The sequence below is a fragment of the Ursus americanus genome, chromosome 35 (assembly GCF_024610735.1).
Source record: "Ursus americanus isolate L20-20 chromosome 35, mUrsAme1.1.p, whole genome shotgun sequence".
Taxonomy (NCBI): domain Eukaryota; kingdom Metazoa; phylum Chordata; class Mammalia; order Carnivora; family Ursidae; genus Ursus; species Ursus americanus.
The window spans coordinates 1,684,888-1,701,855 of record NC_142161.1 but is presented as its reverse complement, the minus strand read 5'-3'; the positions used below and the strand labels follow the sequence as shown (position 1 = coordinate 1,701,855).

General features: G+C 52.2%; 1 long non-coding RNA gene and 2 pseudogenes across 1 annotated transcript in view; 2 read left to right on the top strand and 1 right to left on the bottom strand.

Moving 5' to 3' along the window:
- Nucleotides 1-951: 951 nt before the first annotated feature.
- LOC123786427 (rho guanine nucleotide exchange factor 11 pseudogene) lies at nt 952-6,015 on the top strand (annotated as a pseudogene).
- Nucleotides 6,016-12,364: 6,349 nt separating this feature from the next.
- Nucleotides 12,365-15,777, bottom strand: LOC148107078 (uncharacterized; annotated as a pseudogene).
- The window catches only part of LOC123780123 (uncharacterized), a 105,612-nt gene continuing 103,372 nt past the window's right edge, over nt 14,729-16,968 (top strand). The window contains exon 1 of the long non-coding RNA XR_015723002.1: nt 14,729-14,865. This is a non-coding gene — a long non-coding RNA (uncharacterized LOC123780123). The remainder of the gene's footprint in view (nt 14,866-16,968) is intronic.

Below are 16,968 nucleotides of genomic sequence, written 5' to 3'. Positions count from 1 at the left end.
ACCTCCACACTGTTTTCCAGAGTGGCTGCACCAACCTGCATTCCCACCAACAATGTAGGAGGGATCCCCTTTCTCCACATCCTCTCCAGCAATTGCTGTTTCCTGCCTTGTTGATTTTTGCCATTCTAACTGGCGTAAGGTGGTATCTTAGTGTGGTTTCTATTTGAATTTCCCTGATGGCTAATGATTTTGAACATTTTTTCATGTGTCTGTTAGCCATTTGTATGTCATCATTGGAAAACTGTTCATATCTTCTGCCCATTTTATGATTTGTTTGTTTCTCTTATATTGAGTTTGAGAAGTTCTTTGTAGCGCGCTGCTGGAGCGGGGCTGGAGGGGGCAGCGTGGGCACCTGCGGCCTGCCAGGCCTGCACCCCGAGGAGCCCCGCGCGCTGGGCCAGAGTGGAGGCGGCGGCGGGCGAGCGGGCCGGGCGGGGTGGAGGGTAGCTGGGGCCGGGCCCCCGCAGGCCGGCGCGGAGGAGGCTGTGGGTCGGGCAGCGCGGGGACGCAAGCGGCGACCGCGGTTGATGGCAGCCGGGACGGTGAGCGCGGGGCCCGGGGAGGCCAGGGCCTGGCGGGCGTGAGGCGGCGGGCGCCGCGCTCCTGCTCAGTGCCTTCGGCTCCTTGAAGGGTTTCCAGACCTTTCACGTAAAAGCCGTTTTTGTTGCTGTGTTTTAAGGAGCTCCATAACCGTGGTCTCAGGGCCGCCCCGACTTGAAGGGCTGCCGCGGTGCACGTCCTGTTGTATGCTTTCATTTATTTCCCCGCCTAGCGCGCAGGCCAGGGCCTCCCCCGGTGCCGGTTCGGACAGGCCCTTCGCCGCCCCTGCCCTGGCGTTGGCGTCGCCGTCGTGCTGAGCGCGGGGGGACCCGGCATGGCCCTGCCGGCCACCAGGCGCCCGCCTGCGGGAGGACAGCTGCGGGAACGGCGTCTGGAGCATGGGCTTCATCTGTATCTTGCAGTGAAGACTGATATTTTGAAGGCACATTCTTTCCGTGATTCATGTCTTAGCCCATAGCGCTAACCTTGAAGAGATTTGTGGTTGGGTTTTTGGTTTCTAAGAAGGTCATAGTTTTTCCTCTTTTTCTTTCGTTTTTTTTCTCCGACGGGGGAGGGGCCAGGGGCTGAGAATGGACACCATGCTCGCTGGTACAAGTAGAGCGGAGCCTCAGTTCCCAGGGTCCTGAGAGCCAGCAGAGAGCATTTGAGCATCGGAGCATCCGACCTTGAGGTTGGGAGGCCCTCCTCCCACCTTTCTTAAAAATTGCAGCTGACTCAGCCCTGATCAAGACATCAAAACTGCAGGATCCTTGTTCTGCGGAGACACTGAGAAACCATGAGTGTGAGGTTACCCCAGAGCATAGACAGGTTAAGTGGCCTGTCTTTGGGAGTTCCGGCGCCTGAACACAGGTCCCCTTCCCACCTCCGCCAGCCCTCCGACACCTCCGAGACAGCAGGTTCTTGTTCAGCGCTGTGTCATCATCCAGAAGGACCAGCATGGCTTCGGCTTCACGGTCAGCGGGGACCGTATTGTTCTGGTGCAGGCTGTGTGGCCCGGAGGGGCAGCCATGAGAGCTGGTGTCAAAGAGGGCGACTGGATCATCAAAGTCAACGGCACCATGGAGACCAACAGCTGGAGGTGGTAAACCTTATCAGATCTGGCGCCTATGTCGCACTGACCCTCCTGGGCTCTTCCCCCTCGTCCATCAGTGTCTCTGGGCTGCAGCAGGACCCTGCCCCCGCCGGAGCCCCCCCAGTCGCCCCTGTGGTCCCACCGCTGCCTCGGCCCCCACCTCTGCCCCCACCCCCGCAGCGCCTGGGGGGGGGCAAACCACTGCAGGATCCTGAATTCCAAAAACATGCCACCCAGATCCTTTGCAATATGCTGAGGCAGAAGGAAAAGGAGTTACAGTGTATTTGTGAGGTATACAGCCGGAATCCTGCCAGCCTGCTGGAGGAGCAGATCGAAGGTGCCCAGAGGTGTGTCACTCAGCTCCAGCTGAAGATCCAGCAGGAGACGGGTGGCTTCGTGGACATACCCCCCCTATATGGTGACAACAGCCAGAGAGCATCAGAAGGCCAGCTCTCTCTGGACTGCCAGGAGGGAGACAGCGGCTTGGATGCTGGAACGGAGCACTTCCCCTCCCTCAGTGAGGCGCTGATGAATTGGAACTTGGCACTGTCAGACCCTGGGCTGGGCAGTCCCCGAACCTCACCTGTGATCATGGCCAGGCTGGCCCAGCACCACCGGCGGCAGGGCTCGGACGCACCAGGGCCTGGCACCAGCGAGCAGGGCGCAGACCAGAGCCCGAAGCCTTTAATTATTGGCCCAGAGGAAGATTATGACCTGGGTTATTTCAACAACGTGGGCAACATCATCTTCCAGGACCTTGAGAAGCTGAAGGCACGGCCCGCTCACCTGGGCGTTTTCCTGCAGTACATCTTCTCTCAGGCTGACCACAGTCCGCTGCTTTTTTACCTGTGTGCAGAAGTTTACCAGCAGACAAACCCCAAGGACTCCTGAAGCTTAGGAAAAGACATCTGGAATATTTTCTTAGAGAAAAATGCACCGCTGAGAGTGAAAGTCCCGGAGGTGTTACAGGCTGAAATTGACTTGCGTCTGCGCGGCAGTGAGGACGTCCGCACCACGCTCTGGGAAGTGCAGGAGGCAGCCATGCCCGAGATCCAGGGGCAGGTCCAGGACTACAGAACAAAGCACACCCTGGGGCTGGGTAGTCTGTACAGTGAGAATGACCTGCTGGACCTGGATGGGGACCCTGTCCGAGAGTGCCAAGTGGCCGAGAAGCAGCTAGCCACCCTGGCAGGCATTCTGTCCAAGTACGAGGAGGACAGGAGTGCCCCCATGGATTTCGCTCTCAATACCTATACGGGCTACGCTGGGCTCCGTCTCCGAGAGGCATGGCCTTCCGGCATAGCTGAAAAGGCCCAGGCAGCTCCTGACAAGGACAAGTGGCTGCCCTTCTTCCCAAAGACCAAGAAGAGCAGCAATTCCAAAAAAGACAAGGATGCCTTGGAGGACAAGAGGCGAAACCCTATCCTCAAGTACATCGGGAAGCCCAAAAGCTCTTCGCAGAGCACATTTCATATTCCCTTGTCCCCTGCGGAGGTCAAACCAGGCAATGTGAGGGACATCATTCAGCACTTTGAGAACAACCAGCCGTATGACGCCCCGGAGCCCGGGACGCAGCGGCTCTCCACAGGAAGCTTCCCCAAGGACCTGCTGGAGAGCGATAGCTCACACTCAGAGATCCGCCTGGGCCGCTCTGAGAGCCTGAAAGGCTGGGAGGAGCTGAAGTGGTCCCGGAAGGTGGAGAACGTGCCCCGCTTTCGCAGTGATGTGGACATGGATGCGGCTGTGGAGGCTGCCCGCCTCCACCAGTCAGCCTTGTCCTCTGCCTCCAGCCTCTCCACAAGGTCTCTGGAGAACCCAACCCCTCCCTTTACCCCCAAAATGGGCTGCAGGAGCATCGAGTCTCCCAGCCTGGGGTTCTGCACAGACGCCTTCCTCCCCCACCTCCTAGAGGACGATTTGGGCCAGCTCTTGGACTTGGAGCCAGAGCCAGACGCCCAGAACTGGCAGCACACGGTGGGCAAGGATGTGGTGGCGGGTCTAAGCCAGAGGGAGATTGACCGGCAGGAGGTCATCAATGAGCTGTTTGTGATGGAAGCCTCCCATCTGCGCACGCTCCGGGTCCTGGACCTGATCTTCTACCAGCGGATGAAGAAGGAGAAACTGATGCCCCGGGAGGAGCTGGCCCGGCTCTTCCCCAACCTGCCTGAGCTCATCGAGATCCGTAATTCCTGGTGCAAGGCCATGAGGAAGCTCCGAGAGGAGGGCCCCATTATCAGAGACATCGGTGACCTCATGCTGGCTCGGTTTGACGGCCCTAGCCGGGAGGAGCTCCAGCAGGTGGCTGCCCAGTTCTGCTCCTATCAGTCCATCGCCCTGAGGCTTATCAAGACCAAGCAGCGCAAGGAGAGCTGCTTCCAGCTCTTCATGCAGGAGGCTGAGAGTCACCCCCGGTGCCGGCGGCTGCAGTTCAGGGATCTCATCGTGTCAGATGCAACGGCTCACCAAGTACCCGCTGCTGCTGGAGAGCGTCCTCAAGCACACGGAGGGTGGCACCGCCAAGCACTAGAAGCTCTGCCGGGCATGGGACCAGTGCCGGGAAATCCTTAAGTATACGAACGAGGCGGTGAAGCAGACGGAGAACCGGCACCAACTGGAGGGCTGCCAGAAACGCCTGGACACCACGTCCCTGGAGAGGGCCAGCAACCCCCTGGCAGCAGAGTTCAAGAGCCTGGATCTCACAGCCAGAAGGATGGTCCACGAGGGGCCCCTGACCTGGAGGATCAGCAAGGATAAGAGCTTGGACCAGCACGTGCTGCTGCTGGAGGATCTCCTGGTGCTGCTGCAGAACCAGGACGAGAAGCTGCTGCTCAAGTGTCACAGCAAGACCGCCGCAGACTCCGCGGACAGCAAGCAGACCTTCAGCCCTGTCCTCAAGCTCAATGCCGTGCTCATCCGCTCCGTGGCCACAGACAAACGAGCCTTCTTCATCATCTGCACCTCGGAGCTGGGCCCCCCCCAGATCTACGAGCTGGTGACACTGACGTCGTCAGACAAGAACACGTGGATGGAGCTCTTGGACGAGGCCATTTGGAACGCCACCCGGCGCCCGGGAGCTGCCCCAGTGCTCGCCCATCCCCCACCCCTGGGCGCCCGGGAGCCAGCACAGCAGAGCCCCACCCCCAGCAGGGTCCGGCTGGATGGCTCAGAAGTGTTCGACAGTGAACCAGAGCCCGGGGAGCTGCCTGGAGCAGGCACTGGGCCCCAGCAGAGGGTTGAGGGGAAGCACGCGGGCCTCCTAGATGATCCCGAGCAGGAAGACAGCATCGAAGGGGAGCTGGGTGCCCTGCCTCACCCCTCCACATCCCTGGATGGAGAGAACAGGAGAGGCCGGATGAGAGACGCTATCCTCCTGCCCATCCCCTGTCCTCTGTTCATGGAAGGGCTCGCCGACTCAGCCCAGGAAGATGTGGAGAGCCTGCGGCACCTGATTCTGTGTGGCCTGCTGCCCGGTCGCCACCCCGAAGCGCAGCCCGCCAGGGAGCCCGACGACGGCCTGACGCCTGCGCCTTCTCTCAGGAGCAGCAGCTGGTGCCCCAGGGCACGGCCCCCCGGGGGTGAAGGGCCAGAGCAGGAGGACATGGCTCTCTGTTCTCTGGAACAGCTGCCCCCACAGGTCAGGAATTCCGGGATCTGGGAGTCTCCCGAGCTGGACAGGAACCCAGAAGAAGAGGCTTTAAGCACCGAGGCGGCAGGAAGTTACAAAGTCGTGAGAAAAGGGAACTGCTTCTATGTCAGCATGCCGGCCGGACCCCGGACTCCAGCACCGAGCCCTCCCAGCCCGAGAGCATCCCTGCCTGGCGGCTTCGGGGACCCAGTGGAGGTCACAGGCGCCCTCGCCACTCCCCGCCCAGCCTGGCCCTCAGGGACGTGGGCAGCATCTTCCGCACCATCGAGCAGCTCACGGTCAAGCTCAACAGGCTCAGGGACATGGAGCTGGCCCACAGAGAGCTGCTCAGGTCCCTTGCGGGAGAGGTGTCGGGCGGCACCACACCCGTGGGCAGTTTCCACACGGAGGTGGCTAGATGGACAGACGGCTCCCTGTCACCTCCGGCCAGGGAAGCCCTGGCCTGCGACTCCAGGGATGGCCATCAGCCACGGCCGTGCTCGGAGGACGGCTCCAATGCCCCCCCGGAAGACAGCGTGGCGCCTGCGGCCTCTTCCCCAGGACTGTAACTGCCCACTCGTGCTCTGGGGACCGGCCCGAGGCAGGGGCACAGGGCAGTGGGAGCCCAGACCTCCTTCCCGCGGTGGAGGCCATGGAGAACGGGTCTAGCTGAGACCCCCGGGGGCGCCCCACATGTCGCTTGGTCTGCTCAGGTCCCGGTCAAGTGTCAGTAGTCTCCCCTTCCCTCCAGCCGCCCCCCAAGGCCTCTCCTGAGCTTGCTGACTGCATCTGAAAGGCCCCCCCAGACATGCAGGTGAAAGGAGGAGTGTCTGTGTAAATGCACTTTCTTCCTCCCTCCCCTCTTCGCAGGACCCCGGGGCTGAGGTGGGCACCCTGCTTCTCCCCTCATAGTCACTTCGGTTTCCTATAAATACATACGTGCTGTATGTGCGTCTTGCTTTGTAAATAACTTTGACCTGTTTTGTTTCTGTTCCTCGGGGGCGGAGGCAGGCCCAGAGGGACAGCTCGCATCTCCTAGTTAACAGGCCAGCTCCGGGGTCAGGGCTGAGGGGGGAGCCAGACCTGAGCACCCGGGTCCCCGTGAGTGGGAGGGTGTCCCAGCCCATGTGGCTTGAGAGCCCAGTCTCTGTGGCCCGAGCAGAGAGCTTCTCCCTGCTCCTAGGACTTGTCCTCTTCCAGGAGTTCCTGACCCCACCTCTGTCCACCCTTCCCCACCCTCTCCCTAGAGAAAAACCAGTGTATCCGGTAGGGCCCTAAAAACCAGGCCCAGGAGGTGGGGCAGGGGGTGTGAATGCTGGAGTTCCCGCATTAACCTAGGACCATCGCCAGGGGCCACGGCAGCATCGGTTGCTCACCCCATGCCAGCCCCCTCCCTGCGGACGGATAGAATAGACACACTGTGCTAGGTGTATATATACATATATATATATATAAATATATATATAATATATAAAATATAGAGATGGAAATGACTGTTTTCCTGTTAAAATAATGTATACTCTTATTTTCTTTCTCTCATGGTTAAGATTTTTTTTTTAAAGAAAAGTTAAATATTCTTCCAAAAAAAAAAAAAAGTTCTTTGTAGATCTTGGATACCAGTCTTTTATCTGTAGTATCATTTGCAAATATATTCTCCCATTCCGTGGGCTGCCTCTTAGTTCTTTTGACTGTTTCCTTGACTGTGCAGAAGCTTTTTATCTTGATGAAGTCCCACAAGTTCATTTTATCTTTTGTTTCTCTTGCCTTTGGAGATGTGTCATGAAAAAGGTTGCTTTGGCCGATGTCGTAGAGGTTGCTGCCTATGTTTTCCTCCAGGATTTTGATGGATTCCTGTCTCACATCGAGGTCTTTCATCCATTTGGAGTTTATCTTTGTGTATGGTGTGAGAGAGTGGTCAAGTTTCATTCTTTTGCATATAGCTGTCCAATTTTCCCAGCACCATTTATTGACATTTATTGAATATGTCATCTGCAAAAGCAATTTATCTTTTTTTTTTTCTGATTTGATCCCTTTTATTTATTGTTTTGACTGATTGCTCTGGCTAGGACTTCCAGTACTATGTTGAATAGAAATGGTAAGCATGGACACCCTGACCTTGCTTCTGACTTTAGCAGAAAAGCTTTTGACCTTTTACCATTGAGTATGATGATTGCTGTGGGCTTGTCATATATGGCTTTTATTATGTTGAGGTATGTTTCTTCTCCACTCACATTTTATGAGTTTTTTTTTTAAATCATGAAAGGGTGTTGTATTTTGCCAAATGCTGTTTCTACATCTATTGAGATTATCATATGGTTTTTATCCCTCATTTTTTAAATATAGTGTCTCACATATATTGATTTACATATGTTGAACTTTTCTTGTATTCTAGGGGTGATTCCCACTTGATCATGACATATGATCCTTTTAATTTGTTGTTGAATTTGGTTCCTAATATTTTGTTGAAAATGTTTGCATGTATATTCATCAGGGATATTGGCAGTAGTTTTCTTTTCATGTAGTGTCTTTTTTTTTTTTTAAGATTTTACTTATTTTAGAGGGTGAGGAAGAGAGGAGAGGGAGGGACACAGGGGAAAGGAGAAGGACAAACAGACTCCACACTGAACGCAGAGCTCAACACATAGCTCTATCCCAAGACCCTGAGATCATGCCTGAGCCAAAACCAAGAGTTGGACACTCATCAGACTGAGCCACCCAGGTGCTTCTTGTGGTGTGTTTTTTGGCTTTGGTAATGCTGGCCTCATATCCCCCCTCAGTAACAATAATTTGGCAGCCAACCATGGACTAAAGTGCCTTTGTGGGAGCTTTGGGATCTAGTTAAGAGATTGTGAAAATCCCAGTGTAACCCATGATCCATGAGGGCCATTTTGAGTAGGCAGACCCATGCCCAGGTGGCAGACTCACTGATCTAGTGTCTGGGTACAGATTCAGAAACAGCTGCAGTCTCCCTGTGGACTTGGCTAAACCATATTTGGTCTTGGTCTCCCCACCAACACCATCTATCCACCAGGACCACTAAGAGTCACACTCGCCTGTGCCACAGGTAGCAGTCCTGCGAACCTCAGACCTTGAAGTGGCCTGTGACCCAATTCTGGTCCCTTTTAGCCACTAGTTGTGTATGCCAAGGGACCGGGTGGTAGACACATCTGTCCGTGTCCCTGAGGCAGGCCCTCTGAGCTTGGTCCAACTGTAGATCCTGATATGGCCCTTTAATTCAGTCACAGGCTGGGAACACTCCTGCTGCCAAGCATCAAAAAGTAAAAGTACTTAGGAATAAATTGAATCAAGGAGGTGAAAGATGTGTACACTGAAAACTGTAGGACATTGATGAAAGAACTTGAAGACACAAACAAATGGAAAGATACCTTGTTCCTGGATTAGGAGAATTAATATTATTACAATGTCCATACTACCAAAAGTCATCTATAGATCTAATGCAATCCCTGTCAAAATTCCAATGGCATTTTTCACAGAAGTAGATAAAACAACCTTGAACTTTGTATGAAACCACAAAAGACCCAAATAGCCAAAACTATGGAATACCGTTCAGCCATAAGAAAGAAGGAAATTCTATTTGTGACAACATGAATGAAACTGGAGGACATTATGCTAAGTGAAATAAGCCAAACACAGAAAGAGAAATATTGTGTGATTTCACTTACATGTGGAATCTAAAAAAGTTGAATTCATCAAACCAGACAGTAACATGGTAACTGCCAGGGGCTGGTGGCCAAGGATGGGGGTGGTGGTGGAATGGGGAGATGTTGGTAAGATGATAAGTTCTGGGGCTTTAATATGTAGCATGGTGACTATAATTAATAGTATTGTATTGCATACTTAAAATATGCCAAGAGAATAGATCCTAAGTGTTCTCACCACACAAAAAGTGTAATTGTGAAAGGTGATAAATGTGTTAATCAACTTGAGGTGGTACTCATTTCCTCACAATGTATACATATATTAAGGCATCGTTAACTTGTATAACTTCAAAAAACTCACTGTACAACTTAAATACATATAATTATTGTCGATCATACCTCAATAAAGCAGGAAGAAGAATGAAGGAGAAATCTATACTTTCTCATAAAAACAAAACCGAGGGAATTCACTGCCAAGTAGACTTGCACTATGAATAACGTTTAATGTTTTCAGGCAGAAGTAGTGTGATACCAGACCAACACATGGATCCACCAAAGAAATGAAAAGCAGTGGGAGTGGAATAAAAGAAATATGCATGGTAGCAATATGTTTTGTTGATGGCATAAGTAAAAGTAGAATTTATGACAAAAAAAAATCACCCAAAGGATGAGAGTGAGGAATTGGGGATATACTGGTGTAAATCTCTTTTACGACACATCAGGTAGTGATATTATTTGAAGTTAGACTTCGATTAAATGTTTTTAATCCTAGAACAACAATTTAAAATATTTTAAAAAGATATAAATAATAGGGAAATGATGAAGTTAAAATGGATTCATAAAAACTAACACAAAAGGGGGCAGAAAAAGAACTGATTAGATAGAATAAATAGAATGCAATTAGCAAAATGGTAATTTTAATCTAACCATATCAGAAATTGGATTCAATATAAATGATCTAAAGAAACCAAGAGACTGGGATTATAAATTAGAAATAAAAGGAAGACCCAACAATATGCTGTCTGCTTAAAAAAAAAAAAGACTAAAAGTAAAATAAAATCTAAAAAATAATTAAAAAAGTAAAATACATGCTATTCAAACATTAAACAAAAGAAAGTTGGAGTAGCTACATTATATTAGACAAAATAGACTTCAGAATGAGGAACATTACCAGAGAGAAGGACATCTCATGATTCAAAAGGGGTCGTTTCTTTTCTTTCTTTCTTTTTTTTTTTCCAAAAGGGGTCATTTCTTGCGGAAGATATAACAGTTCCAAAGGTGGGAGGTACCCAACAACAGAGCTTCAAAATAGATAAGCAAAATCTGATCAAGGTGAAATTAATTCAAAGAGTGAATTTTACTGTATATAAAGTAAAAAGAAATACATTTAAAATAGAATATATTAAAGATGATTCCACTTACATAAGTTTTAAAACAGGTAAATCTATTTTTTAGTGGATGAATAAAAAGTATAAAGCAAAGAAGTTTACACGAGAAGTTAGGGGGAGAATTAGGGGTGATGAAAACAAAGGGACTTCCAGAGTTCTTGCGATGCCCTACTTGTCTTTGGTAGTGGCTATTGGATGTTTGCTGTATATTTATTATACTTTACATATATGTTTTGTGCATTTTATGCTGCATCTTGTATTTTATAGGAAAGTTGTAAAATAATTTTTAAAATAAAACCATGGGGAACCCAATTGAATCAATTCTTTTCCAAGTATCATGCTATGTAAAATTTTGCCTCTCTGATTTATATTGTCTCATTATACAATTAGAACACTATAATTTATTTAGCTTCCTTTCTTGCTTTCGATTCTGGGATGCTCAAAGATGTTTATTCTGAAATTGAAGTTTTATTTACTGATCTGTTGTTTCTCACAATATTATGTTTCTTATGTATGATGAGTGTGCTGGTGTGTCATATATTTTATTAAGCTTTTTTGTACTTTATTTGGGTGTGTATTTATACCTACTATATCTTCTGACAGACATCTGACAGCATTCTTTTTTTAAGACATCCATTTTTTTAGAGCAGTTTCAGGTTTACAACAAAATTGAGAGGAAGGCACAGAGATTTTTCCCATATATCCCCTGTGTGAGTGCACACACACACACACACACACACACACACACACACACACACACACTCCTCCATTGCCTCCCCCATTACTGACCACTCACCAGAATGGTACATTGTTACCAAGGATGAGTGGACATTGACATCATCATAAGCACCCAAAGTCCACAGTTTACCTTAAAGTTCACTCTTGGAGTACATTCCATGGTTTTGGACAAATATATAATGATCCAGCCATCCTTATAATACCGTACAGGGTATTCTCACTGCCCTAAAAATCCTGTGTCCTCTGTTAATCTTTCCTCCACCTCCACCCCTGGCAAGCGTTATTTTTTTTTCCCTGGGTCTCCTTAATACAGTTGGAAAAAGTAGACTCTCCAGGGCTGCCAATCACAGTGCCTTAGTAACAAACAAGGAAGCAGCACAGCACCTGCAGGCCTCCCTAGCACCAAGAGCACATGCACAACGGTTGCAAGCTAACTGGCTGCAGGTGCACTCTCCCCAACGGCTTCCGGGCAGGAGCCAATAAGGCGCATGCTCAGGCACAGACTTCCCCGCCCCCCGCCTGGCGCCTGGCTCTGGAGTCCACTTTGGCGTGGGGAATGGCCTCCGGTCCTGCAGCGCCGAGCGGGGCTCCTGAGCCCCAAGTAAATCTCCAGGGAGAGACTCGGTCAGCCCAAGGTAGGGAGGCATGGCCAGCCACATCAACTCACTGTTTGAATTTTTAATCTTGCTGTTTGAACACTTTTAAGGTTTCCTTCTTGTCCCTGATATTCTCCTGCCGAATGTATCAAACCTAAGCGGTAAAGTTTGAATCTTGGGAAACATGGTGGAAATGCTTCTATGTGGGTCGTTTTTTACCTCTTACCCTGTATAAATCTTTTTATTGTCTCCATAGTTTTGCTCTTTCCAGAATGTCATAGTTGGAATCATACGGTTTGTAGCCTTTCCAGACTGGTTTATTCCACTTAGTAATAGCATTTAAGGTTCCTCCATGTTTTTTCATTGTTTGATAGCTCATTTCTTTCTCTTTTTTAAAGTTTTTATTTAAATTTCAGTTAACGTATAGTGTAATATTAGCTTCAGGTGTAGAATTTAGTGATTCAACACTTATTCAACACCTGGTGCTCATCACATGTCCTCCTTAATCCCCATCACCTATTTTATTTTTAAGGGAAATTCAATTCTTTGTTAGAACTCTTTAGATCAGTGTTTGCAAACATTTACCTGGGGACAGGGACTGAGAACTACCCACACCATTCTTTCCCCAGCTTCTGCCTGAAGAAGCGGGACTTAGATGAATAGAGTAGCAGCAAGGTCTTCCACTTTATCATTGCCTGGCTCCTGCTCCCGGGCCTGAAGTGCTTTTATGACCTGGTAACCGGGTCCTGGGTAGCATTGGTGGACCTCTGGGTCGCTGCCTCCAGGGCTGCTGCAGGGTAGCTCCAGGTGGCCGCCTCGCAGGCTGTGCCGCGGGGGAGCTCTGGGTAGCCTCCTGGAGGGCTGCACAGGGGGGAGTTCCGGGTAGCCGCCTCCCGGGCAGCGCTGAAGGGAGCCTCGCAGGCAGCACCGGGGGGAACTCCGGGTCGCCGCCTTGCGGGCTTCGCTGGGGGAGCTTAGGGTTGCCGACTTGCGGGCAGCGCCGGGGCAGGGGGAGCTCCGGGTAGCCTCCTGGCGGGTTGCGCCTGGGGGAGCTCCCGGTAGCCTCCTGGCAGGCAGCTGGGGGGGGGGGTAGCTCCAGGAGGCCGCCTCGCGGGCAGCGCGGGTGGGGGGGGGGGTAGCTCCGGGTTGCCGCCTCCCGGGCAGCACTGAAGGGAGCCTCGCAGGCAGCACCGGGGGGAACTCCGGGTCGCCGCCTTGCGGGCTTCGCTGGGGGGAGCTTAAGGTTGGCGACTTGCGGGCAGCGCCGGGGCAGGGGGAGCTCCTGGTAGCCTCCTGGCGGGTTGCGCCTGGAGGAGCTCCCGGTAGCCTCCTGGCAGGCTGCGGGGGGGGGGGGGGTAGCTCCGGGTGGCCGCCTCTTGGGCTGCGCTGGGGGTAGCTCCGGGTAGCCTCCTGGCGGGCTGCGCGGGGGGGGGGGGGGCGGGGGGGGGATGGGGGGAGAGCCCCGGGTGGCCGCCTCGTGGGCTGCCCCGGGGAGGAGCTCCGGGTTGCCGCCTTGTGGGCTGCGCCAGCGGTAAGCTCGGGGTAGCCTGCAGCACGGGGTGGGAGGGGGTAGCTCCGGGAGGCCGCCTCGCGGGCAGCGCGGGTGGGGGGGGTAGCTCCGGGTTGCCGCCTCCCTGGCAGCACTGAAGGGAGCCTCGCAGGCAGCACCGGGGGGAACTCCGGGTCGCCGCCTTGCGGGCTTCGCTGGGGGGAGCTTAGGGTTGGCGACTTGCGGGCAGCGCCGGGGCAGGGGGAGCTCCTGGTAGCCTCCTGGCGGGTTGCGCCTGGGGGAGCTCCCGGTAGCCTCCTGGCAGGCTGCGGGGGGTGGGGGGTAGCTCCGGGTGGCCGCCTCTTGGGCTGCGCTGGGGGTAGCTCCGGGTAGCCTCCTGGCGGGCTGCGAGGGGGGGGAGGGGGGAGGGGTGAGAGGTCCGGGTGGCCGCCTCGTGGGCTGCGCCAGCGGTAAGCTCCGGGTAGCCTCCTGGCGGGCAGCACGGGGTCGGAGGGGGTAGCTCCGGGTAGCCTCCTGGCGGGCAGCACGGGGTGGGAGGGGGTAGCTCCGGGTAGCCTCCTGGCGGGCAGCACGGGGTGGGAGGGGGTAGCTCCGGGTAGCCTCCTGGTGGGCAGCGCGGGTGGGTGGGGGGTAGCCCCGGGTGGCCGCCTCTCGGGCAGTGCTGGGGGGAGCTCCAGGTAGCCTCCTGGCGGGTTGCACGGGGGGGAGGGGGGAGAGCTCCGGGTGGCCGCCTCGTGGGCTGCGACAGCGGTAAGCTTCGGGTAGCCTCCTGGCGGGCAGCACGGGGTGGGAGGGGGGAGCTCCGGGTAGCCTCCTGGCGGGCAGCGCGGGTGGGGGGGGTAGCCCCGGGTCGCCGCCTCCCGGGCAGCGCTGAGGGGAGCCTCGCAGGCAGCACCGTGGGGAACTCCGGGTCGCCTCTTTGCGGGCTTCGCTGGGGTGGAGCTTCGGGTCGCCGCCTCGCGGGCTTCGCTGGGGGGAGCTTCGGGTCTCCGCCTCGCGGGAAGCGCCGGGGGCGAGCTCTGGGTCGCAGCCTCGCTGGCAGCGGGGAGGGGGGGGGGTTTGGGGAGCCTCGAGGGCAGCGCCAGGGGAGCTCTGGGTCGCAGGCTCGGGGGCAGCGCTGGGGCGGGGGAGCTCCAGGTAGCCTCCTGGCGGGCAGTGCAGGGTGGGAGGGTGTAGCTCCCGGTAGCTTCCTGGCAGGCAGGGGGTGGGGGGTAGCTCCCAGTGGCCGCCTTGCTGGCAGTGAGGGGGGGGGGCTTACAGGTGGCTGCCTCACAGGCAGCCTTCAGGGGACCGCGGGGTCGCAGCCTCACGGGCAGCCTCAGGGGACCGCTGGGTGGATGCGTCCTGGGCAGGGACCTCCTCTGAGCTTTGTGCCCGGAGTTGGTGGTGATAGTCGGCTAAATTCATGATCATCTTGGCTACATCTTTCTGGTAATAAGGCCGACCAAATTCAAGATATCAGCTTCGCCCTCAGGGTCCCACTGGTTAACATGAAGTAGGGTCTGTGATACACACTCCACATGCCGGATGTGCTCTCTTCCAGCATAAGATCGCTTCCACCAGCCAGCCTCGAGGTGAACTGCCTTCGGACTCTTCAGCTACTCCGAGTGGAACCAGTAGGGCCGCTTGCTGAGGTTACCGAGCACGTGAATAGCGTCCCTTCTCGCTGCTCCAGCTGCACAAGCATCGGAAACCGCCTTTAAGAGAAGCAAACTGGTATGTGCGGAGACACACGTGCTTTCCCGTGGTTTTAATGGGACCAGTGTTCCTGAGGGGTTGGAATGACTTTTTCATGGAAAGCCTATATATATAGGACCTGGGAGCCTCCCAGTTCAGTAATATGATTTTGTTAGATCCGTGTTCACATTTATATTATTATGACCTTGTAAATAGTATCTGTAGCTGCAGAGTTTGCTACAATTTCTTGCATAAAGTTTTGTTTTTCTTGATGTCATTAATTGCTCTTTTGCTCAAATGCTTCTTTTTCTTTTAAAATGCTTATTTTTCTACCTCCTCCTTTATCACCATACTCCCCAGCTGTGTAAATTTCTTCTCTGGACCTTCACGCACAGCAGGAACTTTATCATTTCATCTTGAGAGTACTGCTCCTTCAGTCTTGACTGCTCCAGTCTGGGTTAGCTGCTTTCAGGCCCACAGTCCTGTGGGTTACTATAGCCTTTCCTGGTCTTAGATCCTGGGCTCTCTGGATCCCGTGACTTCCTTTCTTTTGTGTGCGTGCACATTTGGTATTGTTGTTGTTGTTTGTGAAGTAGATTTTACAGTAGTAGCAAGAGCACCCAGGCAACGATTCCTGAGTTGTTCTGTGATCCTCTCCAAGAGGACCCTCGTTTTTTATAATTCTCTTTCCCACTTTATTTCTGATTAGCTTCCAGGAAGCTGAGGATGAGGTAGCTGAATTCCAGGAGGGAAGCAGAAAATGAGAGACAGAGTTGTGGGCACAATTAGTTTAGGCTGAATGAAGAAATAGAGACTTGCAGGCTGGTAAGGAGACTGCAGCTTGAAGTGGAAGCTTTGAAGGCAGTGGTGGCAGTGGGTGCCGATGCCTAATGTGCTAGGTTTATCAAAATGAGAAATATACTTTTTCAGGTGGAACTGAAGAGCGGTCATCAACAGCAACAACAACAACAGAATAAGCGTCAAGTAAATTTTTGAAATAAAATGTTTTCTTTCACGGAACCAAGGGAAAGTGGTTTAGAGTTTAGAAGTTCACTTAGAAACTTCATAGCTGTCAGTTTTCTAGCTATAATGTTCCTATAATTTTCAAAGGCTGATTGTTTTGACAGAGTGCTTCCTTCTACAGGACTTTATTTTTTTATTTTTATTTTTTTTAATGTTTTTTATGACATTATGTTAGTCACCATACAGTACATCCCTGGTTTCTGATGCGAGGTTCGATGATTCATTAGTTGAGTATAACACCCAGTACACCATGCAATATGTGCCCTCCTTACTACCCATCACCAGTCTATCCCATTCCCCCACCCCCCTCCCCTCTGAAGCCCTCAGTTTGTTTCTCTGAGTCCATAGTCTCCCATGCTTCACTCCCCCTTCTGATTACCCCCCCTTTCTTTATCCCTTTCTTCCCCTACCCATCTTCCTAGTTCTTAATGTTCCATAGATAAGAGAAATCATATGATAATTGTCTTTCTCTGCTTGACTTATTTCACTTAGCATTATCTCCTCCAGTGCCGTCCATGTTGCAGCAAATGTTGAGAACTCGTTCTTTCTGATAGCTGAGTAATATTCCATTGTATATATGGACCACAGCTTCTTAATCAAGTCATCTGTTGAAGGGCATCTTTGTTCCTTCCACGATTTAGCTATTGTGGATAATGCTGCTATGAACATTCGGGTGCATATGGCCCTTCTCTTCACTACGTCTGTATCTTTGGGGTAAATATCCAGTAGTGCAATGGCTGGGTCATAGGGTAGCTCCATTTTTAATTTTTTAAGGGACCCCACACTGTTTTCCAGAGTGGCTGTACCAACTTGCATTCCCACCAACAATGTAGGAGGGATCCCCTTTCTCCACATCTTCTCCAGCAATTGCTGTTTCCTGCCTTGTTGATTTTTGCCATTCTAACTGGTGTAAGGTGGTATCTTAGTGTGGTTTCTATTTGAATTTCCCTGATGGCTAAGGATTTTGAACATTTTTTCATGTGTCTGTTAGCCATTTGTATGTCCTCATTAGAAAAGTGTCTGTTCATATCTTGTGCCCATTTTATGATTTGTTTATTTGTTTCTCTTGTATTGAGTTTGAGAAGTTCTTTGTAGATCTTGGATACCAGTCTTTTTTTT